This window comes from Cygnus atratus, chromosome 33 (assembly GCF_013377495.2).
Source record: "Cygnus atratus isolate AKBS03 ecotype Queensland, Australia chromosome 33, CAtr_DNAZoo_HiC_assembly, whole genome shotgun sequence".
NCBI classification, from domain to species: Eukaryota; Metazoa; Chordata; class Aves; order Anseriformes; family Anatidae; genus Cygnus; species Cygnus atratus.
The window spans coordinates 617794-626512 of NC_066394.1; the positions used below are offsets into that span (position 1 = coordinate 617794).

Below are 8719 nucleotides of genomic sequence, written 5' to 3' on the forward strand. Positions count from 1 at the left end.
ACGCAGTGCTCAAGGCGAGGCCGCAGCAGGCCGAGCAGAGCGGGACGATCCCTTCCCTCGGCCGGCCAGCAGTGCCGTGCCTGAGGCACCCCAGGGCACGCTTGGCCCTTTGGGGTCCCATGTCATGTCCCCCGCGCACCCTCTCCACTTGGTGGGACACCGTAGGAGCCCCGTGAGCCTCTGTCCTGTCCCCAGAACTCTGCAGAGACGCCAGTGGGGCTTGTGGACCATCTTTATTCTCAACACCGCGGCATTGGGTCAGCTGGGAGCCACCGGTGCCAGGAGGTGTCTGTCTGGGGGTCCTCAGATGCTGCCTGGGGAAGGGGGACACACACAGGATGAGAGATGGGGTGATCTGGTCCTCGCCAATGGGGACGGGGATGGGGACACCGTTACCTGCGGGGTAGTTGTCTCTAGGGAGGGGAGTGTAACCTGTGGGGAGGAGAAGAGGAGTGAGCAGAATCCTTGTCACCCTTGACCATGTCCCCCAAGAAGCATTTGGACAGGGCTCTTATTCATACGGTCTGAATTTTTGGGTAGACCTGTGTGGTGCCAGCAGTTGGACTCATTGATCCTCGTGGGTCCCTTCCAACTCGGGATATTCTATGATTCTATGACCCCACATTGGAGCAGGGGAAGAAAGTGACCGTGAAGGAGCAGCAGAGACAAAGTGCTGTAGACTGACTGCAAACCCCATTGTCCCGTTCCCCTGCGCCACTTGGGGAGAGGAGGTGGAAGAGGGTGGGGGTGGATGAGGGGAAGGTATCTCTGGTTTGTTTTCTTTGTTTCTCACTTTTCTGGCTTGTTAGTAATAGCTAGTAAATTCCTTTAATCTTCCTATGGTTAGTCAGTTTGCCCATGATGATAATTACTGTGTGATCTGCTGGTCCTTATTTCAATCCTTGAACCCTTTTCATTGCATTTTCTCCCCTTTTCCCTTTGAGGAGGGGGAGTGAGAGAGCGGTTGTAGTGAAGCTCAGCTGCCCACCTGAGTAAAACCACCACACATGATGACAGCAGCCAGTTCTCTTAGTACTCTGGGATGAATCCCATCAGGCCCTATAGTCTTGTATGCATCCATCTGGAGCAGCAAATCCCACACAAACTCGGGGTTTGTTGGGAGTTTATTGTTCCTGCAGTCACTGTCCTCCAGCTCAGGGCACCTGGGGTCCCACAGCCCAGCATCAGTGTTGAAGACAAAGGCAAAGAAAGCATTAAACATCTCTGTGAAGTCGATGACCCTGTTTGACCATCCCCAACAAGTAGCAAACAAATGTTTTCTCTCATCCTACTTCTGCTGTTAAGATAGTTTTAAAAAAAATCCATTTTATTGCCCCTCATGTCCAGCCTCAACTCAGATTGAGCTTTGGCCATACGAATTTTCTCCCTACAAAAGCAAACAGCATCACTGTAGTCCTTCCATATTGCCTGATCTCACTTCCAGCAAACAGAAACTTTCCTTATCCGCGTAAGCTCTAGAGAAAGGTCCCTGCCCATCTGAGACAACGTTCTGCCACGGCTCCTTTACTGGAGCAGTGACCGAGGCTGGCACTTTGCCTTCAGCACCCTGCGCAAAGGGTGGCAGCTCCGGGCTCGGCACCCAGCTGTGCCCCATTCCGTGCAGCCTCCGATCGTGCTCAGCTCTTCATTGTCATCTCTCCACATTGTCCCAGTGCTCACTGTTTGATTCCTCCTTAGATGGGTGGAGATGAACGAGCTCAGACACTGGATTTCCCTGGAGGTCTGGAGTGGTCCCTGCTGGGGACAAGCCCCTCGTGCTTCCTGAAGGCCCTGGGCTGGGCACCCAGCTATGATGGGGTGGTGGTGCCAGCCCTGCAGAGCTCCCCAGACATTGCCCCAGCGGCAGAGCTCCTCCCAGAGGGTTAATGCAACCAGGAACTGGGCAAAGGTTGGGGAAGTTGGGTGTAGCCTTGTGCTTTCTGCAGCTCTGCTGGGTGCTGTGAGGGACGTCTCTGTTGGTGCGGCTTCCTTGGAGAAAAACCCCTGGGGTCCGCTTACCCCCTGGGAGACATCTCTCTCAGATGGGGCTCTCCAGGAGCTGTGGCCACCCCAGCCTCACCGGCCATGCCAGGGGCCTTCTGACTTCCCTCTTCACTCTGCTCCTCCTCCGCCTGGGCTCAGGTAGGATCCTGTGGGGCTGCTGGGGGCTCTCCCTCCTGGGCCTGGCAGACGTGCTGCCATAGGGCAGGGGAGTGGCTGTGGGACAGGGGGGACCTGAGCTCACAGCTTGGCCCCAGCTGGGTTTCACTTTTCCCTTTGGTTCTTTCACGCAGTACGGGCGCTGCCTTGTCTGCCCTTTCTGGCTCTTCTTCACCTGCCCGAATGCTGCAGAGAGGGCTCCCACTCCCAGCACACCTCCTTCTCCTGCACGTCCTCCCTCTCCCTCTCCCATTTCCCCAGTGGTTTCCCATGGGACACGGGGGATGCAGGATGCACCAACTCACGTGCAGCTCGCCCTTTGTCACTCACTGGAACCCAGCTACACAATGAGGAGACACAGATGCTCTCCTCCATCTGGTTCTCAATGCATGAGCCAAGCTGAGCAGTCTCCAAACCCCACCATCCATCTCCATCCACGTCAGGTCTCACCATCCCAAAACCCCTCATCCTTTATCCCACTGAGATCCCACCGAGATCCCACCATCCCCAAACCCCATGCTCCTTCCTCCCAGAACATTCCCATCTCCCAAAATTCCATTGTCTTCCATTCCAGTGGAGATCCACCACCACAAACCACATCCACCTTCAACCCAGTGGGGTCCCACCATCTCCAAAACCCCATCATCCTCCATTTCGCTGGGCTCCCACCATCCCCAAACCTCATCATCCTCCATCCCGCTGCTGTCCTACCACCCCCTAACCCAATCGTCCTCCATCCCACTGGGCTCCCACCATCCCCAAAGCCATCCCGGGACTGGGGACTGACTGACCACCACTTTCCCTAAGCACTACAAGAAGCTGTGCCATGACCAACAGCTGCATGCATGGTCCTCCTCAATTCACACAAATCATCTTCAGAGGGTTGTTTGGGAGGAACAGTAAAAGTTATGCTCGGAGTTGAAGGCACGAGCAGCAGCAAAACTCAAGTTCTAGGATGGATAGGACGTGGAGGAGCTGCGATGTCATGGGGATGGAGACCCAAAGACCCCTCATCTCCCCAGTGTGGTTCCTCTGGTGGATGATGAGGGTGGAGCTGGCCCAAAAGCTTTTCTCGCAGTACGAGCAGTGGTAGGGCTTCTCACCCATGTGGATGCACTGGTGCCTGCAGAGGGTTGTGGTCTCCCAAAAGGCTTTCCCACAGTTGGAGCAGACATGGGGACTGGGCCCCACATGGCTTTTCTGGCAGAGGAGGAAGGCTGAAGGAACGGTGAAGCCCATCCTGCAGTCAGGGCACAGATAGGGTTCACTGATAGGGTGTAATTCCCAGGGCCTTCTTTGTTACCCTCCTTGGAAACTGGGGCAATGTTTGACAGCTTGAATTCCAAGACCAAAGACCCTTAAGATAGAATTTGGAAAGGTCTCTAGGTGACATCTAGAGGGAATTATTACCTGGAGGGACATTACCTGGACGAGGGGATCAAGTGCACCCTCAGTAAGTTTGCAGATGACACCTAGTTAGTTGCGTGTGTCGATCTGCCCGAGGGAAGGAAGGCTCTGCAGGAGGATCTGGATAGGCTGGACCGATGGGCTGAGGTCAACTGTATGAAGTTCAACAAGGCCAAGTGCCGGGTGCTGCACCTGGGGCACAACAACCCCAAGCAGCGCTACAGGCTGGGAGATGAGTGGTCGGAAAGCTGCCTGGCCGAGAAGGACCTGGGAGTACTGGTTGATAGGCAGCTGAATATGAGCCAGCAGTGTGCTCAGGTGGCCAAGAAGGCCAACAGCATCCTGGCTTGTATAAGAAGCAGCGTGGCCAGCAGGTCTAGGGAGGTGATTGTCCCCCTGTACTCGGCTCTGGTGAGGCCGCACCTCGAGTACTGTGTTCAGTTTTGGGCCCCTCGCTACAAGAAGGACATGGAGGTGCTCGAGAGAGTCCAGAGAAGGGCGACAAAGCTGGTGTGGGGTCTGGAGAACAAGTCTTACGAGGAGCGGCTGAGGGAGCTGGGGTTGTTTAGCCTGGAGAAGAGGAGGCTCAGGGGAGACCTCATCGCTCTCTATAGGTACCTTAAAGGAGGCTGTAGAGAGGTGGGGGTTGGTCTATTCTCCCACGTGCCTGGTGACAGGACGAGGGGGAATGGGCTCAAGTTGCGCCAGGGGAGGTTTAGGTTGGATATTAGGAAGAACTTCTTTACTGAAAGGGTTGTTAGGCATTGGAATGGGCTGCCCAGGGAAGTGGTTGAGTCGCCATCCCTGGAGGTCTTGAAAAGACGTTTAGATGTAGTAGTCCTTAGTGATATGGTTTAGTGGAGGTTTTGTTAGTGTTAGGACAGAGGTTGGACTAGATGATCTTGGAGGTCTCTTCCAACCTAGACAATTCTGTGATTCTGTGATTCTGTGACATTATGCACCTTCGATTGTCCCAATGCTCCCTGTTTGATTCCTCCTTAGATGGGTGGAGGTGAATGAGCCTAGAGAGTGGCTTTCCTTGGGGGTCTGGAGTGGCACCTGCTGGGGACAAGCCCCTCGTGCTGGGTGAAAGCCATGGGCTGGGCACCCAGCTGCGATGGGATGTTGGTGCCAGCCCTGCAGAGCTCCCCAGACACTTGTCCTCATTGCCCCAGGGGCAGAACTGCTCCTCCCAGAGGGTTGTTTCAACCAGGAACTGGGCAAAGGCTGGGGGCGTTGGGTGTAGCCTTGTGCTTTCTGCAGCTCTGCTGGGTGCTGTGAGGGACCTCTCTTTCGGTGGGGCTCCCTTGGAAAAGAACCCCTGGCGGGCCCCCTGCCCCCTGGGGGACCTCTCCCTCAGATGGGGCTCCCCTGGGGCTGCAGCCGCCCCAGCCTCACCGGCCATGCCAGGGGCCTTCTGACTTCCCTCATCACTCTGCTCCTCCTCCGCCTGGGCTCAGGTAGGATCCTGTGGGGCTGCTGGGGGCGCTCCCCCCTGGGCTTGGCAGACGTGCTGCCGTAGTGCAGGGGAGAGGCTGTGGGACAGGGGGGACCCGAGTCCTCAGCTCAGCCCCACTGGGTTTTGCTTTCCCTTTGGTTCTTTCACGCAGTACGGGTGCTGCCTTGGCTACCCTTTCTGGCTCTTCTTCACATGCCCGAATGCTGCAGAGAGGGCTCCCACTCCCAGCACACCTCCTTCTCCTGCACATCCTCCCTCTCCCTCTCCTATTTCCCCGGTGGTTTCCCATGGGACACGGGGGATGCAGGATGCACCAACTCACGCACAGCTCGCCCTTTGTCACTCAGTGCCACTAAATTTGCGATGGCAAAATCTCACCGCCTCTCTGTGCCCTTCTCCACTGCCCAGCCCAGCTCAGAGTGGTGGGACCAGGCCACTCGGTCACTGCCACCGTGGGGCAGGATGTCGTGCTGCCCTGCCACTTGTCCCCTCGACGGGATGCTCGCACCTTGGAGGTCAGGTGGATTCGGCACAGCTTATCTGAGACAGTGCACCACTACCGCAATGGAGAGGACCTGTACAGGGAGCAGATGGGGGCATATGTCGGGAGGACAGAGTTGGCCAGAGATGGTCTCTCTGCTGGAAGCCTGGACTTGCGAATCACGGGGCTGAGACCCTCTGATGATGGCCAGTACATCTGCACTGTGGAAGATGCTTATAACGAAGCCATTGTGGAGCTGGAGGTGTCAGGTTAGTGGCTGGGGTGATGCTTCCAGGGGAGAGTTTACGTGTCCTTTTAATGTTTCAGCTCTTTCACAGCATGGAGCATGCCCATGGATGTGGAGGTAATATTTGGGGAGAGAGCTCCATGGATATTTTTGTCACTTTTCACTGGTGTCCTTGAAGACAATAATCATAATATTGTGAGGGCACTGGGCACAGGCTGCTGAGCAGCTCCTTCAGCTGTGTCAGCAATGGGACCAAACACCACACAGGGAGAATCGCAGAGTCCTCTGAGCAGCTGGACGTCTGCTTTACTTTTGCTTTGTGTGCTGGGGGAGACCTGAGAGGCTGTCAGGAAGTCTTGGGGCTTCTTCAACCAGAACAGCTTGGTGCCAAGATGCTGCCTGGAGATGCTGAAGCTCAGCACCTGGGTTTTCAGGGTGATTTGGGGTTACTGGCATTGTGCAGCCCTGATCTCTGATTCTGGCACAAGACGGGGTAGTTTGGGGTGAGGGTGGGTGCATGGAGCACCCGGACCCTGAGCCCCTGGGGCCATGGCTGTGTTGGGCTGTGTCTGGCATGGGAGCAGATGGGGTCTTTGCCTTGGAACTGAATCCCTGCCCAAGTCAAGCCCCAGCCACGGGCTCTTCCCCCAGCCACAGGTGCTGACCCCCACCTCTCCCTGGGGGGCTACGAGGCCGGAGGCGTCCGGGTGCTGTGTCGATCGGCCGGCTGGTACCCGCTGCCGCAGCTGCTGTGGAGGGATGCTCATGGGCAGCACCTGCCCTCGGTCTCCCAGACACATTCCCAGGACCAGGAGGGGCTCTTTGAAATCGAAGGCACTGTCATCATGACTGGGAGCGTGGAGGGGCCCTTGTCCTGCGTGGTCAGGAGCAGCCACATTCAGCAGGAGCGGGAATCGTCCCTACACATCGCAGGTACAAATAGCACAGCCAGGGTGAGGTGTTCCTGGCCCCTGCACTTGTCCTGAGCCAGGAGAAGTCCGGGTTTTGCTTTTCCATCCATGGGCATGTAACACAGCCCTTTTCCTGGTGCCTTTTCTCAGCTCCCTTCTTCCACAACGCCCAGCCCTGGATAGTGGCTCTGGCTCTGGTCCTCGTGCTTTTGGCTGTGTCCATTGGCCTCAGTGTTTATCTCTTTCGAAAGAAAGGTAAGCTGAGCCGTCTCCAAACCCCACCATCCATCTCCATCCATGTCAGGTCTCACCATCCCAAAAAACCCCTCATCCTTTATCCCACTGAGATCCCACCGAGATCCCACCATCCCCAAACCCCATCATCCTCCATCCTGCCTCTGTCCTACCACCCCCTAACCCAATCGTCCTCCATCCCACTGGGCTCCCACCATCCCCAAAGCCATCCCGGGACTGGGGACTGACCGACCACCACGTTCCCTAAGCACTATGATAAGCTGTGCCACAACCAACAGCTGCATGCCTGGTCCTCCTCAATTCACACAAATCATCTTCAGAGGGTTGTTTGGGAGGAACAGTAAAAGTTATGCTCGGAGTTGAAGGCACGAGCAGCAGCGAAACTCAAGTTCTAGGATGGATGGGACATAGAGGAGCTGCGATGTTGTGGGGATGGAGACCCAAAGACCCCCCATCTCCCCGGTGTGGTTCCTCTGGTGGATGATGAGGGTGGAGCTGGCCCAAAAGCTTTTCTCGCAGTACGAGCAGTGGTAGGGCTTCTCACCCGTGTGGATGCGCTGGTGCCTGCAGAGGGTCATGGTCTCCCAAAAGGCTTTCCCACAGTTGGAGCAGACATGGGGACTGGGCCCCACATGGCTTTTCTGGCAGAGGAGGAAGGCTGAGGGAATGGTGAAGCCCATCCTGCAGTCAGGGCACAGATAGGGTTCACTGATAGGGTGTAATTCCCAGGGCCGTCTTTGTTGACCTTCTTGGAAACTGGGGCAATGTTTGACAGCTTAAATTCCAAGACAAAAGACCCTTAAGATAGAATTTGGAGAGGTCTCAAGATGACATTATGCACCTTTGATTGTCCCAATGCTCCCTGTTTGATTCCTCCTTAGATGGGTGGAGGTGAATGAGCCTAGAGAGTGGCTTTCCCTGGAGGTCTGGAGAGGCCCCTCCAGGAGAAAAGCCCCTCGTTCTTGCTGAAGACAGTGGACTGGGCACCCAGCTGCAATGGGATGGTGGTGCTGACGCATGGAAAAGATTCCACAACCATAGGGTTGTAAAGTAGGTATACTTTATTGCGGTGCACCGGGTGCACTGGGAATAGCTTCCCTCAGAAAAGTGCGCTGTTACATATCACATGAGCTCTAATACATATTCATTATTTTCCCCTGTCCTGGTTTCAGTTAGGACAGAGTTAGTTTTCCTCCTAGTAGCTGGTAGGGTGCTATGTTTTGGATTAGCATGAGAATAATATTGATATCACGCTGATGTTTTAATTGTTTCAGAGCAGTGCTTACACCAAGCCAAGGACTTTTCAGCTTCTCGCTCTGTCCTGCCAGCGGGCAGGCTAGGGGTGCAGCAGGAGCAGGGAGGGGACAGACCCAGGACAGCTGACCCAAACTGGCCAAAGGGGTATTCCACACCATCTGACGTCATGCTGAACAATATATAGGGGTGGCTAGCCAGGGTGGGGGGGGCCAGCTGCTCGGGGATAGGTTGGGCATCGGTCAGCCGGTGATGAGCAATTGCATTGTGCATCACTTGTTTTGTACACATTATTAGTAGTAGTACTATTACTATTATTACTATTATTATTATTCTGTCTTAATAAACTGTCTTTATCTCAACCCACAGGCTTCACTTTCGATTCCTCTCCCCCATCCCAGACAGGGAGGAGGGAGGGTGAGCCAACGGCTGTGTGGTGTTTAGCTGCCGACTGGGTTAAACCACAACATCCCCGACAAGGTGGACCTCTTCCAAGTACTCATTTCCGTACTCCCCACCCTTAGCTCTTCCCGGTTGTGCCTGCA

General features: G+C 55.4%; 1 protein-coding gene across 1 annotated transcript in view; it reads left to right on the top strand.

Moving 5' to 3' along the window:
* Positions 1–8719, top strand: part of LOC118260323 (zinc finger protein 420-like) — a 337064-nt gene that overhangs the window by 163501 nt on the left and 164844 nt on the right. The window lies entirely within an intron of this gene.